A 20757-nucleotide genomic window follows, 5' to 3' on the forward strand; every position below is an offset into this window, starting at 1 on the left:
TACTATCAGGAAGTTCTTCCTAATGTTTAGGTGGAATCTTCTTTCTTGTAGTTTGGATCCATTGCTCCGTGTCCGCTTCTCTGGAGCAGCAGAAAACAACCTTTCTCCCTCCTCTATGTGACATCCTTTTATATATTTGAACATGGCTATCATATCACCCCTTAACCTCCTCTTCTCCAGGCTAAACATGCCCAGCTCCCTTAGCCGTTCCACATAAGGCATTGTTTCCAGGCCTTTGACCATTTTGGTTGCCCTCCTCTGGACACGTTCCAGTTTGTCAGTGTCCTCCTTGAATTGTGGTGCCCAGAACTGGACACAGTACTCCAGGTGAGGTCTGACCAGAGCAGAATACAGTGGCACTATATTGTTTGGAGGTGTCCAAGCAAGGAGTGAGTGGGCAAGGACTCACAGAACCTGCAGGTATTATACTTTGTACTTTGTTGGCCTTTCCCATTATTCGAAGGTGAAAACAGGAGGCAGGAGGAGGGTCCTGATGGAGCTGATCAAAGGCCCATCTAGTCCCCCCTTCTCTTTCCAAGGTCAGCCAACCAGATTCCTCAGGAATCTCTCAAGAAGGCCTGAATGTTATGAATGTGAATCTCTTGCTTCTCTCCTGCATCCGGTACACAGAGAGAACTACATTGTCTCTGACCATACAGGTTCAATTTAGCTGTCATGGCTAGGAAGAGTTAACAGACTCCCAGCCCTCTCCCCGAGGTTGTCTCACCCCTTCTTTGAAGCCACACTGTTGACTCAGTTTCAGTTTGCTGTCCACTATAACCTCTAATCATTCTCGGAAGTCCCACTGCTGAGCTGGTTGACGGTTATTCCCTGGCACGATGACAAAACCAAAATTACTGCCCATCTCTGACCGGAGACGAGCGGCAGCTTGTATTACAGTTCTTAGGACTCATCTTGACTTCTGCCAGTCTCACCGCTTTCCCCCAGGAAAACCTGATCTTTACCGCTGAATCGGAGCCAATGTCTATCGGGTTTTCCACGGACTGATGTTTGCTCCGATTCAGCAGTAAAGAGCAGGTTTTCCCTGGGGAAGCAGTGAGGCAAACAGAAAACAGCTTGGACCCGTGCCTAGAAAACACAGGGGAAGTGGAAAACCGCTCAGACCCATGCTTCCTAGGACCAGGACAAGCAGAAATGTGGGCGAGCCCATCATGTGGAAGCATAATGTGCAGATGTTAAAACAGCCTCCCCCAACCTGGTGCCCTTCACGTGCTTCAGACGACATTTCTCATCAGCCTCAGTCAGCCATGATGCAGCTGGGTAATTATGGGCCCTGGACTTCACGGTCTTAGCTACACACACACACACACACACTTTAGACAGCCATGTGCATTATCCAGTAACATCTCACTTCTGCATTCCAGATACATTAGAGCAGAATACAGAAATGTTAAGTTTGCCAAACTTGTGAAAAGCAAATAAATCCTCAGCTCACAAGCAGTTGCCCATTTTTTTGTGGGTGTATTCTGCAAAACGACATTCTGCACACAATAATAGTGGTGGATTTGTACTGGACCGTCTACACAGCATTCCATTTTGGCAATTGTTCTGCAACGCTTCCCCAACGTTACCTCATTATTGCCATTTGCTATGGTTTGCTATTGCCTTGTGCTATGGTGTAGGGGCAGACTTTGGTTTTTCAAATTTCAGCAGTGCCCTGCACAAGGCCAAAATCTGGCATGTCCCTGCTTCTCATCTTCTGTTCCGCTCATGCTGTGTCATAGATGCAGCACCCTAGGGTGTCCCCCACTTAGCTTGGCACCTAGTGCGGGGGAAACAGTTGCACTGCCCTAAATCCACCTAAATAACCTTTTAATGAGAGTGAAAGAAGAGAGCACAAAATATGGTCTGAAACTCAATATCAAAAAAACGAAGATCATGGCCACTGGTCCCATCACCTCCTGGCAAACAGAAGGGGAAGAAATGGAGGCAGTGAGAGATTTTACTTTCTTGGGCTCCATGATCACTGCAGATGGTGACAGCAGTCACGAAATTAAGAGACGCCTGCTCCTTGGGAGAAAGGCGATGGCAAACCTAGACAGCATCTTAAAATGCAGAGACATTACCTTGCCAACAAAGGGCCGTATAGTTAAAGCTATGGTTTTCCCAGTAGTGATGTATGGAAGTGAGAGCTGGACCATAAAGAAGGCTGATCGCCGAAGAATGGATGCTTTTGAATTCTGGTGCTGGAGGAGACTGTTGAGAGTCCCATGGACTGCAAGAAGATCAAACCTCTCCATTCTGAAGGAAATCAGCCCTGAGTGCTCACTGGAAGGACAGATCCGGAAGCTGAGGCTCCATACTTTGGCCACCTCATGAGAAGAGATGACTCCCTGGAAAAGACCCTGATGTTGGGAAAGATGGAGGGCACAAGGAGAAGGGGACGACAGAGGACGAGATGGTGGGGCAGTGTTCTCGAAGCTACCAGCATGAGTTTGTCCAAACTGCGGGAGGCAGTGGAAGACAGGAGTGCCTGGCGTGCTCTGGACTATGGGGTCACGAAGAGGCGGACACAAGTAAACGACTAAACAACAACAACAAATCCACCTCTGTTATAGTGCAAGAAGCAAAACCCAGAATATTTATGGTAGGAAAAGTTACAAGCAGGAAGTTGTGGGACGTGAGCTATGCGGAAATGAAGTACTATGCCCTCCCTAAAACCCCAGCAGGAGTGAAACAGTATGGTTGTACCTTGGATCTCAAATGCCTTGACTCCCAAACAATTCGGCTCCTGAACAATCAAAACTCAGAAGTGAGTGTCCCGGTTTTCAAATGTTCTTTTGGAACCCGAATATCCGATGCAGGTTCTGTGGGTTCTGTGCTTTGGTTTCCAAACGTTTTGGAAGTCTAACAGACTTCTGGAACGGATTCCGTTCGACTTCGAAGGTACGACTGTATTGAAAGCCGGGTCAAACCTATTCTGTCCTGAAACCATCATGGGCACAAATCATTCTCAATACACAATTGTTGTTAGCCGCCCTGAGCTTTGGCTGGGGAGGGCGGGATATAAATAAAATTTATTTATTTATTATTATTATTAATGAAAATGTCAGCCTGAGTGGAGTCGTGCAAGTCAGCTAAGCTTCATATACTGCAATATCTCACTTCCAACTGAACATCAGAAAAAACTTTCTGACAGTAAGAGCTGTTCAACAGTGAAATGGTCTGCCTTGGGAGGTGGTGGACCTCTCCTTCCTGGGAGGTTTTTAAGTGGAGGTTGGATGGCCATCTGCTATGGATGCTTTCGTTGAGATTCTTGCAGTGTAGGGGGCTAGACTAGATGACCCTTGGGGTCCCTTCCAGCTCTATAATTCCATGATTCCCAAATGCTACACTTTTCAGTATATCTGCTCAATACAGAATGATATGTATCTGAGATCAAATAGCAACGCTTGGCAGGTGAGTCCCATTTTTCGGAACAAATTCAGTTCACTCCAGCACCCTGTGAGAAAATAGGCACTGTAGCCATTCGGCACGTATGGTTAGAGGGTAAGGATCTCCTTACTACCCACCTAGCAAATGCATTTTTAAACATTTAAGTTGCCCCAAATCTATATATTTTCCTGTGCACCATACAGATCTGCCTTCCAAATACTATAATTTTCAGGCTTTCAAACCAGTGTGTTGTGTTGGAGATAAGGGCCATTGTACAGGAGAGGGTTAATGGGGCAGCGGCATTGTTGAAACTTCCTTACTAGATGGTGGCAAAGTTGCAGAGCACCTTTTGTTAGGGAGACTGCTAGCTTTAAATGGGGAGTGGGCAGTGGCGTAGCGTGGGTTGTCAGCACCCGGGGCAAGGCAAGTAATTTGCGCCCCCTAACCCCTAACCTGCCACCGCTGCCAGCTTCTTCTTGCTGTTGCCTGGTCTGGTCTGGTGTGGTTCTCTCCCTCGCTCAGCGCTGCGCTGGGCGGCCGCTGCACTGTCCCTCCGCCAGATAGTCCCTCGCTCTCTCTCCGCACCGCACGCCTGGCACCCACCCCCTCCACAGTGGGCGGCGACCCAGCGGCTCGGATCGGATTCGCACAGCCAGCACTGCAGTGAGAGAGAGTGAATGAGCCAGGTAGGGGCAGAGAGCTGCGAGTGCGAGCGCGCCCCCCCCAGATGTTGCGCCCGGTGCGGCCGGCACCCCCTGCACCCCGCACGCTACGCCACTGGGAGTGGGTGCTTTCTAAATGGCTAGTAAATCCCTGGAGGCCGTAAAGGGTCTTATGGAGTCTTCTTCCCCTCATCCCAGCTAAGAATGATGTAATCTGTAGACTGTTTCCAGATTCCCACTATTTTGCAGATGGGATTCAATTGCATAATGGCAAATTCAGGTTACACAGCGGATCTGACACTCTTGTGCCTCAAGCCTGCTTCCCTAAAAAAAGGGGGGGGCGATAAGCAAAGGGGAAATGCAATGCAAGTATGAGATAGCAATTGATGTGAGGGTGTGTACATAACCTCTTTGCACCCCAATCAAAATGAATTATCAGTCAACAGCAGGCGCTATGCAACCTCCCTGCAAACTTTGTGCAACAAGTCAGGATGAATGTTCAATAAACAGTTCGTTCGGAAGTGACCTCAGTCTGTGATACAGCTGAAAGGGAGGGAAAGGAGACAGGCAGCAGTAGTTTGGGGGAGAAAGGGAAGATCGGGAGATATAGGGTTGTGTCTCACTCTGGAAATCTGATGTGCAACAGTGAAGTCAGCGATCTGTTGGCGAATTAAGCTGCAACTTCACCTTTGCCTGCATATAACGCTTGCTAATAAAATATTACAAAACACCGTGAGCTTCCAGTGATCTGGGAAAAGAAAACAAACCCACACAAGCACTGTTTTTGGGCAGCTTCCAGCTTCTCACCTTGTGGGAAACTCAGGGCAAGCATAATAACAGGCTAGCAGTACGATTTCCATGCAAAAGCAAGAAAGTAGCACTTTCTTTCAGATGGCAGCAGTGGCAGAGCTTAATTTGAGCCAGGATATCACCAGGATGCAGATCATTAGGTCGTAGTTTATTTCTATGCTACCTATCTGCCAAAAGGCTTGTATGCCAACCCATGCCTTCTGAAATGCCCTCTTCTGCACAACTGTTAAGGATGCAAGAGCTTTGTCCTCTTTCACACGTGCCCCACAATTTGCCCTCTTTTTTGCAGTGTAAAGGAGCAGGCACAGGGCGTCATCAGTGCATGTGCAGAGAACCTTTCCCTTACCACCCTGTGATCACAACCAGTCTGCCAAATGTCAGGGGGTTAGAGATAAATGCTTCCATGGCATGACTGAGGTTGCCGCCATTTCCCCATCTAGCAGGTTTCCTGTCCTATGCCTTTAACAACTGCACATCAGGCAGAAATTCAACAGGTCAAGCCTTTCCCAATTTGGAGGGGCTGCGGGAAGCTAGATTGCACCTGTTGAATTTTTGCCTGCTGCACAGCTTCTTAAAGGCACAGGGCCTGTGGAAACGCAAGGTCTGATCTGCGAACAGGTCTAAGTCCCAACACCTCTCACTTGAGAAACTGTGAACTGAGTGGGACAGGCTTCCTCAGTCTCGGCCCTCCAGATGTTTTGAGACTACAATTCCCATCATCCCTGACCACTGGTCCTGCTAGCTAGGGATCATGGGAGTTGTAGGCCAAAAACATCTGGAGGGCCGAGGTTGAGGAAGCCTGCAGTAGGAGATAGAAATTTGGACGATTTGCATATGGCCCCCTTGGGAGATGAGATAGAAAACCCAAATTGTCCTCACCGAACAATAACACAATGTGTGACATTTTAATGTACAGTCATACCTCGGGTTAAATATGCTTCACGTTGAGCATTTTCAGGTTACTCTCCGCGGTGACCTGGAAGTAACGGAGCGCATTACTTCCAGGTTTCACCGCTCGCGCATGCGCAGACGCTCAAAATGATGTCACACGCATGCGCGGAAGCGGCAAAACGCGACCCGCGCATGCACAGACGCGCAGTCACATGTTACGTTCTACTCAGGATGCGAACGGGGCTCTCGAACAGATCCTGTTCACATCCAGAGGTACTACTGTATTTTTAATCTTTGTTGGAAACCGCCCAGAGTGGCTGGGGAAACTCAGCCAGATGGGCGGGGTACAAATAATAAATTATTATTATTATTATACTTTAAATAACTCACAATTTGCTGCCTTTTGTGGTGCACAAAATTGGCTGCCTTGGGCTCAAAGTCGTTGGAAAGTAAAGGTGCTTAGGTTTGCCGGATCCTCACCTGGAGTTCCTTGTTGCCTTTTAAAATAACCCCAGGTGTAGTGTACTTATTCAGCTGCTGTCTCACTCCACAACTGTTCTGCTCACTCCCACCTGCTATACAGGACGAGTTCTACTCAGTTCTACTCTTGCCCTACCCAGGTGGGAGGCAGAGGCACAGCAGGTGCTCAAAGCACTGGCAGAAGTTTAGCCCCCGCACCACTACAATCAGACCCTGAACACCAAAGAGTTGCCACACATGCAGAAGACAACAGGACGTCTGGACCTTTAACAGCTGAGCAGAAGAGGGACTCTCAGCAAGTGCAACTTGCATTGTAAGCCACACTGTGCTGGTCCCGGGGGGAAGGTTACTGTTGGCGTAGTCAAAGTCCGGTCCTGGGTCACTAGCCTGGAAACAGTTCACAAGGAGCGGGGCGAGGTCCGAAGCAGGAAGCCGGGCGGGGACAGGAACACTGGAGGGTCAGGTCTGGGTCCGGGCAGGAACAGGTACTCAACAACGATGTTGCTCCCGCAACCTGGGACCGGGCTGACTGGCCTTTATCTTCTCTGAGGCCAGGGGTGGTCCCGGCCCCCAGGAGACCCGCCTCTCCTGGCCTTAAGGCGAGCACTCCTCCTGGGAGAAACCAGTTCCCTTCGCCTCTCTGCCCTGAGCCTCTGCAGTTCAGGAGAGGCTGGAGGGTTACTGGGCCCAGGGGGAGACTCACCTGTAGGCACTGAGTCCTCAACCACCTCTGGAGCCAGAGTGGATTCACCTGGTGCCTGCTCCTGAGGATCCGGCACAGGTGCAGGCGCCTCAGAATCAAGGCCCTGCCCCAGTTCAGCCGGCCCTGGAGGCGGGGACTCCTGTGCAGGCTGGGATTCCTCCGGTTCACCCTCTGAATCGGATTCCCAGGCCATCACACCCACTCAATGAAATTTCCTCTTCTGTACAGAACAACTGTGGGGAGTCCTGTCCTCTGTTGCATCTTGGCACCTTATGGACAGAAGAGCTCAAGAAGATCCTACTGGATCAGACCCAAGGACCCATCTAGTCCAGCGTCTTATTCTCACAAGGACCAACGTGAGGCCCCAATGGGGATCCCACAAGCAAGACCTGGGCACTGCAGCAGCCTCTCTCCTCCCTTGCAATTGGTATTCAGTGGTATATTGCCTCCAGCTGTGGAGGGAGATAGTAGCCATTGTGGCTATTGGCCTGGATAGCTCAGTTGGCTAGAGTGTGGTGCTGATGACGCCAAGGTTGCAGGTTTGATCCTCAGGGTCCCTTCCAACTCTACAATTCCATGATTTTATCTCACAATACAATAATCTTTATTGTCATTGTCCCATTCAGAACAACGAAATTGAAAAATCTACATAAGACATTCAAAACCCAACAAGCCTGCTATCCCAGCTATCCCAGCCTGGTTAGCCCCCTAAAAACTCTGATACCCCATTTTTAAATACAATATACAGTGGTACCTCGGGTTACATACGCTTCAGGTTACATTTGCTTCAGGTTACAGACTCTGCTAACCCAGAAATAGTACCTCGGGTTAAGAACTTTGCTTCAGGATGAGAACAGAAATTGTGCTCCAGCAGCACGGCAGCAGCAGGAGGCCCCATTAGATAAATTGGTGCTTCAGGTTATAAACAGTTTCAAGTTAAGAACGGACCTCCGGAACGAATTAAGTACTTAACCAGAGGTACCACTGTACTCCCATACAGACTCCTTATAATGCGTTTAAAACCAAAATCGCATTTGGATAGAAACTGTTTCTCAGGCGGCTAGTCCTAGTCTTTATAACCCTGTACCTTCTTCCAGAAGGCAGAAGCTGAAAGAGATCATTTCCAGGGTGTACACTATCCCGCGCTATCTCTGCAGCTTTCTTATGGCACCTGGAAGCATAGATTTGATCCAAGGTGGGAAGAGTGCACCCAATTATTCTCTCCGCAGTCTTTACGACCCTGGACAGTATTTGTTTTTCCCTGACCGTGTAGCTCCCAAACCACACACACAGACCATAAGTTAATACACTCTTAGTAGCCATGTGAAGTCACAATTAGCGGTGCAGCCATCCTTTGCTGCATAAATGTGCATCATTATTTGCAAGATCTACTGTTTGGGTTTTGCAGAAATGTAAACTAGGAAGGAAGGAAGGAAGGAAGGAAGGAAGGAAGGAAGGAAGGAAGGAGAGGGAGAGGGTGTGTGTGTGTGTGTGTGTGTGTGTGCGCACACACACACAAAAAGGATAGCATGAAAAAGCAGATAAGGACTGGAAGGAAAAGGTAGCAAGCTGTGCAAAATACTCATTTATTTATTTTGTGGAAGCTCTTCCTACAGCACAGTCCCAGGCAGGTTTATTGATCTCATTGGGCCTCACCCCCTAGGAAGTGTGCACAGGATTGCAGCCTGCAAGCCCCCATTAAGTTTCAAAGTCTTTGACAACCAAGGGCTACCCTCATGAACTCCCACACGGATCTCTCATGTATGTGGACAGGGGGTGCTTGTTCCCACCATGAAATGCATGTCTGGGGGAAACAATTCAGAGACGCTTGATCTGCGCAACTGCACGCAGATTGACAACCCCTTCAGATTTGCTCAGGGCTGCTGCCACAAGACGCTTTGGCATCCCAGGGGTCCTCTGTGGTTGCTTCGTATGGCCCATAGTGGATTCTTGCTCGTGGCCCATTTGTTCCAACTGGGCCCACAAAGTTTCAAGAGCTCTTGAACTGGATAGAGACTCCCGTACGGCTGCAACCTGGATCTACTCTCCTTTTTGTATTATTTCAAGGTACGCTCTGCTTCCTAGCAGTGCCCTTACAAGATAGGTGTCATTCTAAAATGATACATATACAATCTAAACTCGCGGTCACAATCAAAAAGGTCAATACACACAACCCACAAAATATCAGAGCAATACCACTAATCCGAATCCAGAGTCAATACTTCCACATAACAGCTATTCTGCATTTGTAAAAAACTGGATCTTTTAGTGGGGCAGCACCTATACAGTGGTACCTCAGGTTACAGACGCTTCAGGTTACAGACTCCGCTAACCCAGAAATAGTGCTTCAGGTTAAGAACTTTGCTTCAGGATGAGAACAGAAATCGTGCTCCGGCGGCGCGGTAGCAGCAGGAGGCCCCATTAGCTAAAGTGGTGCTTCAGGTTAAGAACAGTTTCAGGTTAAGAACGGACCTCCAGAATGAATTAAGTACTTAATCCGAGGTGCCACTGTACTCTGGAACTCCCTGCCTATTGTCATCATGCAGGAACCTTCACTGTTTAATAAGATACCCAAAATTATAGCTCTCTGCTTTATTTTATGTTGGCAAGAAAGCTCCTCCTGGGAAAATTTTCTCCCCCCATCTATTTAAATTTGGAGTGGCAATGAAGGGACCATGATGCGTCCAGTTCTGGCGGGGCCTCCCCTCTTTAGCCCTGCTCACACACAGCAATTAGGCTTAGCTCCCATTCATGCAAATGGGAGCTTCCCCCCTCCAGCCTAATTGCTGCAGGAGCATGTGGTTTGGGGGCTGGTGACACCTAGAGAAGGCTAATGCTCCTTGCATGCTGCAGTTTCCCCTTCAAATCACCCTTGCACAGCAATTTGGCTTACAAAGAAAGCTCCTCTTCCTCTAAATGGGACCCTTTTTCTAATTCAAATTGCTCTCTCTCTCTCCCCCCCCCCCCCTGTGTGTGTGTGTGTGATTTTCGGAGGAGTGGCAGCTGGGGTTCTGTAACATTAACCTATTCCCACCCCTTGGCCAACCCCAGTGTGAGATCTAATTCCAGCTAGGATGACAATGTTTGCTTCCCTCGCAGAAGTTGGATTGCAAACTTTCTAGTTCCCTGAGCAACTGAGTATTGGCGGCGGTGTGTGTGTGTGTACTGGGGATACGTGATAGTTGAAAAGGACCTGAAAACCTGTGCAAAAATTGTCCCCCAACATCCGACTATGCCTGAAGGGTCTTTGTTTCCCTCTTGACAGTTCTACAATGTACATGATGAGAACAGGGCTTTGACCTCTTGTAACAAGGCACAAGGGATCTCCCCACCTTGGAAATCTTATCAGCCCGAGACAGATGCTGAAGGGCTCATCATGTTAAGGTGGTTAATTATATCTTCACAAGCACATCGCATTGGTGCTACAGAGGCTTCTGAACACAAGGCAAGGAAGGCAGGCAAACCACCTCCTTTCATGAAAGGCACTTTCCTGTAGGAATTTCCATGCAGCTTCTATGAGGATCATTGCATGTGACAATGGCTCAACATCACTTTTTGTTCCAAGGTGGTACCATGGACAGAAAACCTGCCTGTTCAGTGATCAGTCTGCACAGAAGGTCACACATGAACCAAGCTATATAGGAACATAGGGAACTGCTTTGAACTGAGTCAGCCCCTCTAGCTCAGTATCGTCTTTACACCAGTGTAAAGGGGCAACTGCCCCCTTGGTCGCCTACCCTATAAAAAGCATTATTCAGAACATCTGTTTTCACGACCCGCTAAGGAAAATAACAACACAATAATATTCAAAAGCGTGACAATTAATTGCACATTTATTCAGAACCCAATTGAAACTAGTTTAGTTAATTCAGCATAATTTATGAACTTGATCCAGCTTCTCAAACTCTGATAGTCATTTGCACCTCCAGAACCCCCCTGCTGCTCCTTTCTCTCTTAGCACCCCGCTAGGTAATTCCACTTCCCACCAGGGGGCACCACTGGCCACTTTGGGAACCACTGGTCTACAATGACTGCACGGAGGAATTGTGCAAGGCGTGACTTGGCCCAGGGAGGCTCAACATTAGCCTCTAAGAAAATTCATTTCAGAATTGTAGGCTCCTCACAAATGCAGCCTCTCAGCAACCAAGTAAACCACAAGCACTATAGCTGGTTTTGCATGGAAACAGATTCTGTGATTTTTTTCAAGAAGGGAAAATGTTTTGGTGCAAAATTATGCTCAGGGGCAAGATGCCAGGCCTTGCACACAGGTGCACACAGGTGCACACACACACACACACACACACACACACACACACACAATGCAATTGCAGAGATGAAATTGGGGAGAGTTTGAGCAAAGCCACCTCCTACCAAGTCAAAGCATGGGTCCATCTAGCCAAGCACAACGCATGCCTTGCAAGCCAAAGATCCTATGATCAGATGCCAGCTATTGAACCTGGGACCTCTGGTGTGCAAGGGATGCAGTTCGTCACAGAACTGTGGCACCAGCCCTAATATCTGCTGCGCACAACAGGCGCCGTCTCCAGAACCGTGCTATAAAGGAGCTTATGAGATGCAAGGGGGGGGAGGGGTCGGGAGGAAGCCCAGCCTCACATTCTCCTCTTCCCGGGCACAGTTCATCTAGCAATAATTCATCACTTCTTAGAAACAACTGTCTACTTCCTGCACCAAATCCAGCCTCGCTAATGGGTTTAGCAAACCGCATTTAACTGGTCAGTGGAGCAAGTGCCACAAATCCCAAGATTAGGAAGAGACTGATACACAGCTCAAGAGCATCAGTGGCCAGGAGGGCCGCTCCGAGAGGGACAGCTTTAATTGGCTTAATGCCCTGCCTGGTGGAGCAGATCAGGGAGGGGAGAGGGCCAGGCTTGAGAACAGAATAGGGGAACTTCGTACCAATTGCCATGCCTGTTTATAATCCAGCAGTTCAGTGGATTTATTTGTAGCGATGTGTATAGATGCTAGGAGAGGATATATTTATTTGATATTATCCTTCCTTCCTCACCCTGAGTTCAGCTGAGTCCCATCCCTTTGCAGTTTAAAAGGGAAGCTTTGATAGGCTAATTTTAGCATTTTAGTTTAAGTAACCCAGGATACTATAAAGCAGAAGGGATTCTCCTGGTACCCCCCCCCTTTAAAACAATAATCACACAGACAGGTAGAAATAACATTTACTCTCTCAAAATACTTGTTGAAGAGTAACAGAGAACAGCAGCTTTGTTCAGGCAGGCTTAAAATGGTAATTCAGTTACAAAGACATACTTTAGTCTAGTTTAAGAGGGTGTCTGAGCACATGCAGATTGCTGGAATGAGGTCAAAGAGCAAAGAGGGAGCAGCCTGGCCAGGTGATGAGATTACAGTATATGTATGGCTATTCCTTCCCCCTAACAGGGCACAGTGGGAGTCTCTCAGAAATTTACAGGTCCCTGAGCTTCAGCTACCATGTGCCTATCTAGCAAGCATGCATTCTTGGTTTGACTGCATTGTAAATATGCCACATAATCGACCCAAGTGGCTTAAAACCCAATTCAGGCCTGCTTGCTTATTTTCAGGGCTGGGTGTCACCCACACAAACAATATATTGCCCTGTGCCTGGGCAGTCCAAGACAAGCTGAATTATGCAACCTGCACATAGTGGGCAGATTTGTCCAGTTTATTGTCTTTGGCCTGATTCAAATCAGCTTTGATAGTTTGTAGGAAGGGTCAAGGGATGTAGAAAGGCACTGAAGTTCTGCCCCCCGCAAACGGGAGTCTCATCCAGCCACTCCTCTGGCTTTTATGGTTTGGGTGGGTATTGCTCGCCCACTTTCTAGCATAGCTCTGCAGCCACTAAGATATTTTGGACATACAGTGGAGATAGGAAGCTGAATCCAGTGTCCAATATCACATGCTGTGCCCTACAGGTGGTCAGGGTACAAACCGTTCTGTTTATTTTCTGACCAGTGCTCCCATGCCAAAGCAGTGGTCTGAGTGGATCCTGCACCAGGGCACACACAGGACCAGCCCAAGGCATTTTGTTGCTTGAAGCAAAGGACCAGATTCCTCCCACTCCCTATTCCATGTAGGGAAGCCAACTGGGCCGCCATTGATTCTTTTGAGGGGGTCGCATCCTGCACCACAGGTGTGGCAGTAAAACAGATTAGGTGGGTCCAGGCCAGGCTGTGTGAAGTAGCTGGGACTAAGGGTTGCCATCCGATTGGATTTTATTCTGATCTGATTTGAGGATGTATTTTAATTGATTGTCTGATTTTATGTTAATGTATTATACATTTGATGTTAGCCACTCTGAGCCCGGCTTTGGCTGGGGAGGGCTGGATATAAATAAATTTTATTATTAGTAGTAGTAATAGTAGTATTAGGGCACCAACACGATTTTCTGAACCCACTAAGTCACAAGAGAGAAGAAATTCAGGAGATTTCAGCCCCCTCCCAATAAATATCTGGTTCTCTGTGCTAAAACCACTTGTAGCAACCTTCATTGCAACTCACTCAAATGCATCACAAATGCTTTGGGGTCTCAGAGTTAAGTCCTGCAGCTCAAATCAAGGCCCAGCTACATCTCCATGCCCAAACTGAATCATCATGCTTCCTCCCCCCCCCCCCCCGGAAATTTTACTTCAGCTAGCAATCAGCAATTTCCTCCATTCATAACCGACAAGCTGTACTTCATGAATCTGCAACAACTTGAGCCCGTCCTTACAGCAGCTGAATAATGGTGGGGGTGTGGGGGGCGGGGGCTCCTCAACGTCCAAGCAGAACAGAGCAAAACCACAAAAAGCTTTCAATGGCGAGCTGCACAAAAGGAAATCTGCCAGAGCCTTTTGCAAGCTCCACACGTGGCAATCCCCAGTGTCAGGGAAAATTCAGACTGGCGCGATGTTGCAAAGCGATGAAATCCACTGAGGCTGCATTTCTCCATGAAGAGCACATTCTGCCGCTTTCCCTTGTCAATTCCCCGTGTCAACAGCTGCGATGAGAACGGGCTGGAATCATGAATGGGAGGGGACGTGGCTCGCCTTCTTTTGAATGGGGAGAGGAGCGGCCAAGGAGGCAGAGCTCTGTACTGTATGAAGGATGCGCGCTCTGCGTTCCTCCCTTCTCCTGAGCAAGGCCACGGGCAGCAGGAGCGGGGGAAACACCCACCACATGGCATCCCTGGGAGCCAGACGAGACCTCACCTTACACTGGAGCGTAAGGGCGAGAACTCCCTCCTGCAGCTCCAATTTGCAGCGATCGATGAATAGCTAAGCAGGCTCTTTCAGAAATTCACCATTGTCTCCAGCTCAGCTCCAACTTCCCTTGCAGGAAGATCCATTACAGACCGGTCGTGCCGTGTGGAGGGAGGGAGCTGTGAGGCTCAGGAAAAGGAGAGCTGTCTGGAGTGGGCGGGAGGGTGGGGGGAGCGAAAGGTCAGCTCAATAGTCTGGCCTGAGGAAATAGACCTGCCAGGAAATGATCATCTAAGAGCCCTGGAGTGGAGGTGCTTGCTGGAGAGGCATTCAGTGCACCTACTCCATCTGCGCTCTCCCTCTCAAGCCGGCTCCCAGGGGCCTACTTGGCTCCTCCCCGGTCTCAGATCCTTTGAAGGTGGTCTCGGGGAGTGGGGCGGTGGGGGGCTGTGGATAAAACGCAGGGAAGAAGAGGAGGGCGGGACGGGTGGGGTGGGGGGTGAAGAGGAGGGCTCTGGCTGGAAAACAGGCGCACAGCTTCTGCCCTCGTCTCCAACTGGAGAGGGCCTTTCATTTCAATGGAATCACAGACACTGTGACAAACCAGGCAGCGGTTGTCTGAGAGCAGCTCCCATGTAGCAATGATCTGCTAGCCTCAGTTGTTGGGGGGGGGGGGCGCGGGTTAGGCATGCCACTCCCCCCCCCCCCACCACTACGAGTGCCAGCAAAAGGAAGCAAACAACGTCTCGGACCAGCCTTCCTCAGCCTGGTGCCCTCCAAACGTCCAGGGCTGCAGCCGACGGGGTTGGGGACAATGTTATGAACAGGACAGCTCAGCACACTCTGGTGGATTCTTAGAAAGTCGGAGGCGTGGAGTAAACGAGGAGGCAGCGCTTCTGAGGTTTCTCTGGGGAGCAGAATGGGACGCATTGGTCCCCTCCCTCCCTCTGCCACACATGCCTAACAGGGCTGTCATGACGGTGAAGTATGACTGGGATGCACTATAACCTTCTAACCTTCTCCTCACCCCCTCCCGCGCGTGTCTCCTGGGGTGAAGAATCTAATTCTATTTCTGACACCTTCTCCCCTTGAAAGAACCCGTGATTGCCTTGCCCTCCAACCTTTCATTTCATGGGTCCCGTTCCCTCTGGTCAATGAGATGCGCGGCTACAGTTTAACAGCAGAGACACCCAGTTATGTCATGGCAATCCTTCTTCTCTCTCCTCTCCTTCTCTCTCCCCTCCCCCCCCTCCCCACCACACATTGCAGTACCTTAGATAAATCATATTTAGTACAGCACTTAAAACATCTCCACACACAGCACCAAATCAGAGTGACTCCACTGTCGCCTTCCTTTCCCCATTGGTGAGAATTCGTTTAACAAAATCGATGCTGCTCTCCGGTACCAAGCCAAGACTTGGCCCTGAAGAGACAGAGGGTGCCAAGTCCCCTTTACGCATCCTTGAGGCTGGTCTTGGAAGTGGGATTTGTCCCTCAGACACATAATAGGGACCAGCCAGGTGCTGCTCACCTCCCCGCCCCTGCTCGGAGCCAGATGCTTCAGCAAATGCCTCAGATTTGTTGCCTTGCAGGGCTAAAGGGCTGATAAGTCTCTCTATGTCCAGGAGCCCTTAAAGCCTCAGGCTACAAATTAGAGCTGGGAGGCCTGGCAGAATAAAGTGAATTATGCATTAGATTTCTAGCCCACCTTTTAGGGAGTGTAGCTTAAAGAAAGCACAGGCTCATTTCCTACCACCTGGTTTGAACAAGAGAATGGGCAGACGGAGCACCGAGGTTCCCTGGCCTGAATCAGGCCCTTTTGGGGAGAGGGGAAGGAGGTGGGGGTGCTGCTGGGCAGGGCAAGGGGAAAGAGGCAGGGAGGCGGCGGCCGGCTTGCCCAGGAACTGCCGGCGTGCCAGAGGGCTGCATGGCTGCTCTCTTTCCCTCCTACCACGGGGACGGTCCCCCCCCTCCCTCTGGCTCGGAGCCCCCGCCCCCTCCAGGCCGGCCGCGTCTCCTCTGCTCCCCGAGGTTCACAGGCGCGGTCCCCCACCACCCTAAAACTTCCCCTGGTGGGGAGCAGCGCCCAGGGGAATAAGCCGGAGGGCTTCCCACCCACCCCACCAGGATCTGCCTCCGCCCCCCGCCCCGCTCCCCCGGTGCGCACATGGAGGGAGCCCACCGCTCGGCCTGCCTTTTGTGCTCGCCGCCCCCCGGGCTCGCCTCGCTCACCTCCAGACCTGGCCCAGTTGCAGGAGGTGGATGAGGGACTGGAGGATCCAGACGCAGAGGCGGCAGCAGCCGCCGCCGCCGGAGGAAGCCCGCGGAGAAGGCGGCTGGGGCGGCGGCGGCGGCTGGAGGCCGGCTCGGGCGCTGTCCTTGGTGCTGGCGCTGTCCTTGGTGCTGAAGGCGGCGGCGGGCGGCCCCGGCGAGGCTCGGCTGGGCGCGGAGAAGTCGTAGACGAACCACCTGAAGCTGAGCAGCTGCACGACCAGCGAGGGCAGCAGCACGAAGAGCAGCGTGAGCCCGAAGAAGGAGTACTCGCCGCGCAGGTAGTAGTGCGCGGCCAGCCACAGGTCGCTGGCGCCGTCCGAGAAGAAGACGAGCAGGGCGCCCAGCACCCAGCAGCAGTCCAGCAGGCTGTACTCGCGGCCCGGCAGCAGCAGCGACGGCGGGGCGGCGGCGGCGGCCGAGCCCGAGGCGGCGGGGCTGCCCGGGTTGGGCAGCGGAGGGGGCGGCGGCCCTCCTCGACGGGACCCCCGGGCCAAGCTGGAGCTGCAGCTCCCGCCGCCGCCGCCGCTGCCTCCGCCGCCGCCGCCGCTCCCTCCACCGCCACCGCCGCCGCCGCCGCCGGATCCCTCCCGGCGCACGAGCGACGACGAGGCGGAGGCGGCGGCGGCGGCGGCGCCTGCCGCTCCTCCATCCGACTTCGCGGCCATGTTGGAGGAGAGGCGGAGGGAGAAAGGAGGGAGAGATGGAGACTTCCGGATGGAGGGAGAGAGGGAGAGAGGGATGGAGAGAGAGAGAGGGAGGGAGGGAGGAAAGAGGGAGGAGAGTGGCCAGATTGGGGTGGGGGGAGGAAGGGGAGGAGGTGATGGAGGAGAGGAGGTGGGGGAGGGAAGGAGGGAAGGAGGAAGGCAGGCAGGCAGGCAGGCAGCGCCCTCTTTCTCCCTCTCCCTCCTCTCTCGATCACCTCCCTAGATCAGGAGAGGGGGGCGTCTGGAGGAGCACGAGAGCCGCCTCCCTCCGCCCCCCCCATTCATTCCTCTAACGGCCCATTCGCGCGCTCCCTCCGGAGCTGCTTCGGGCGACGCCCTCTCCACCCTCTTCCTCGCCGCCTTGCAGGAGTCCCAGACCGGCCCCTGCTCTCCCTCCTCTTCCCCACCGCCGGCCTGCCACGCCTCCCTGCTCCCCTCGTCTAAACCTGTCGGGGACCCCCTGCTCCCCTCTTCAAAGGTGGGAGGCAACGGCTCTCCCCCCGCCGCCCCAATCTAGAGCATGCATGATGCTGGCAGAATGCTGCTGGCTGCCCCTCCCACCTCATGCCGGTTCGGGGACTCTTCTATCATTTGAAGGGAGGGGGTTTATCTCCCCGTGCAGGTGTGGAGGTTGGGGGGCTTGACAAAGGCTAGGAGTCTCCTGGGTGGGGCTCCTGCCGCTGCCTTGACCGTTCAGTTCAGATTGCTGTAGCTCTGGCCACACGTGTGCTCGGCGCTGTGCAAATCGCATCAGCCGGGAGGCTTTTTCCTCGGAGGTAAGACGGTTATTGGGGATTTAGCCATTTAAACTGTGGAGCCGGCAGGGTGTCTGGAGTCATCAATGCCAACCCCAATGATTGCGCTACAACACACAGCGGGGTAGTTAGGTAGTTAGGTTAGTTCTTGCCAATGTTCTAGAGAATGCTTGGCGGTGGGAGATGGGACTTCCTCCAGTCTAGGGTTCCTGTGACTTGCATGATCTTTCTGAGGAGACCTCCCTGTCCTGGCTACTGTCAGGTACTTTTGTTGATTGGTGACTACAGATCTTCTCAAGCCACTTCCACCCTGCCTCCATGTTGCCTTAAAAGAGAACGGACTGGTCCAGGGATGATAGCCAACTGGCTACAGTTCATGATGGCTGTCCTCTAAGGCTACTGAGTGCCCAATCGCAGGAGAGGAGAATGCTCTGGTGCTCCAGTCCTGCTTATGGGTTTCCCAAAAGAGACATCTAGTTGGCCATTGTGAGATCAGGATACTGGTCTAGATGGGCCATTGACTTGATGCAGCAGAGCTCCTCTTCGGTTCTTATTTTTTAATCCCGTCCCTCCCAATCCTCCGGTGTTTCAGCTGCCTAGCTAGTGTGAAAGGCCTTTAAACATTTGTGGGAACATATCATGCCCCTTCTTTTTCAAGCGACAGATACATAAATGTCCTTTGAAAAACAATACTAGCAATTAGACTGCCTTGCCTTATGTGCCCGCCAAATGCCAGATTTCAGACTCGTACATATGCCCCTTACAGGGTGTTCTCTGTACAGAAATAAATCCCATTGTATTCAATAGAATTTACTCCCAGGTTTTAAGTGTGCATGGGATTGCAGCCTTAATAATTCTGGCACACCAAGGAGACAGATGATCAGTCCTCCCAGTGTCTTAATAAAGATGATGTGTTTTAAAACACACACAAGATGCATTTTCAGCCTTTGTTATGCTGCCGTTTTGTAACCCACTCCGAGCCTTAGGAAAGTGCAGAGCAAGAAATCAAATAAAAGGAGAAGAGAATATTGCCTTCTTTTACTTTCCTCCTCTGCCTTTGTTTTCTTCTTTGTCATCATTGCAGGCCTGTGTGACCCCCTAACCCAAATGGGGCCTCCCTCGTCATGTCACTCCTGCTTCTCAGGGACCGTGAAGTGAAGGTTTCAAAGGGGATTCTCCAGGGGGTTTGCAGAAATGATGGGGAAATAATTTCCCAGTAATCTTTAGTCCTCTCCAGAGGCTGCACAGATCCCCTGAGCCAAAACTGAAAGGATGCAATAGGCAATAGGTTCTACAAGTTTCCTGCAGGATGTAAAAGAAATTAAGCGTAAGCAGGGAGAAAAAGAAGCCTTTTCTCTGCTAACCAGAGGAAGAAAACCTAGCAAAAGGGCAAGCCTTGAAGCCTCCGAACAGGAGAGATAAGGGCTAAAGGGAAGCAGCTTGAATGAGATTGGGCATTTGATTAACTGTCTGTCATTCTCGCTCTCAAGCAAAAACTGGATCTGCAGGATGTCGTGTCTTCTTCAGCAGGATGGGAGAGCGGGCTGTGGAATGGCACCAGCAACTCGCCGTTTCGAGATTGTGTCACAGCTGCAGCGCATGAATGGCGCCGCAGGTGTTGTGAATGCTCACAAATATTTGGCCTGGATCAGCACATTGCTAAGGCCAAGAAAAAGAGGCTCTTCTACCTTAACCAGTTGTTCTGGGGCTCTGGGAAATTCTCAGGACACCATCCCTGATGGGGTGGGGTTCTCCTATGCAAGGAACGTCGGAAGCTGCCTAATAGCGAGTCAGATCATCGGTCCGTCTGCCTCAGTACTGTCTACACAGACTGGCAGAGGCTTTCTGGAGTCTGCCCCAGCTGTACCTGGAGATGCCTTCAGGGTTTGAACCTGGCACCTTCTGCATGCTATGGCCCTTCAAGCCCCACTGAAAGGAACAGGCGTTGCGCAAGAGCATGGACTGGGCCCATCGTGGTTAACTAGCCCCTGACAGCCATGGGGCATCGCTTATCAAGGACCCTTTCCACCCAGCTAGCCTTTGTGTTGCACTTACAGCAGAGCAAGTCAACGGAGCAGGGAGGACGTGTTTTTCAACCTCACCCTCATTTCTGTATATTTCGAAAAGCGGACACACAGCTAAACTATGCCCACTCACTCCCACAAGAGGCAGAGGCAGCCACTGACCGAGATGGCTTAAAATTAGACAAGTTCATGCTTGGGAGGGTTGCTGATGGCTTCCAGCCATGATGGCTAGGCCCTGCCTCCACAACTGGAAGCAGCGATGCTTCTGAATACCTGTGGTTGGAAACCACAGGAGGGGAGAGCTGCTCTTGCACTCAGATCCTGCTTGCGGGCTTTGCACAGGCATCTGGTGGACGAGATGAGCCGCTGGCCTGATCCAGCAGCCTCTTTGCATTTTCTTATATTATTACATGAGACTACAGAGTAATGCAGCACTGAGCATGGTTAAAACCCTTGAAGGGATGGGGGGGGGAAGTAGGATGGCTTGAGTTTCCCACTGGGCATTGCAGGTGCTTCACATCGGGTCAGACTATTGGTCCAACCAGGCCACTATTGTCTGCTGTCCCTGGTGGTGGCTATGCACACCACCTGCTGCCAGGGACTGCGCTTCTGTATTCAGAGCATGTGCTCTGCCATGGAGTTATGGTCCCTCGATGAACACTTACGTCCAATGTGCAGGCATTTGCTAGTGATCATGCTTTTATTCCATCCTGCAAAAAGCAACAACACACCATCCCCCTGCTCATTCCTGCCTGCCAAGATCTGTTATGGGTACAAAGAGAGTAGGCTGGATAAGACATCTCTGTTCCACACCCCCACCCCACAGACTTCTATCTTCCTAATAATAATAATAAATTACTTGTACGCT

The 20757-nt window shown here is 51.1% G+C and overlaps 1 protein-coding gene across 1 annotated transcript in view; it reads right to left on the minus strand.

Annotated features, from left to right (window-relative positions):
• The window catches only part of XKR7 (XK related 7), a 49426-nt gene extending 32958 nt beyond the window's left edge, over window positions 1–16468 (minus strand). The window contains exon 1 of the mRNA XM_083507682.1: window positions 16365–16468. The gene's annotated coding sequence lies outside the window, so the exon portion shown is untranslated. The remainder of the gene's footprint in view (window positions 1–16364) is intronic.
• Between the last annotated feature and the right edge of the window lie 4289 nt (window positions 16469–20757).

The sequence above is a fragment of the Podarcis liolepis genome (assembly GCF_965112155.1).
Source record: "Podarcis liolepis genome assembly, chromosome: 6".
Taxonomy (NCBI): domain Eukaryota; kingdom Metazoa; phylum Chordata; class Lepidosauria; order Squamata; family Lacertidae; genus Podarcis; species Podarcis liolepis.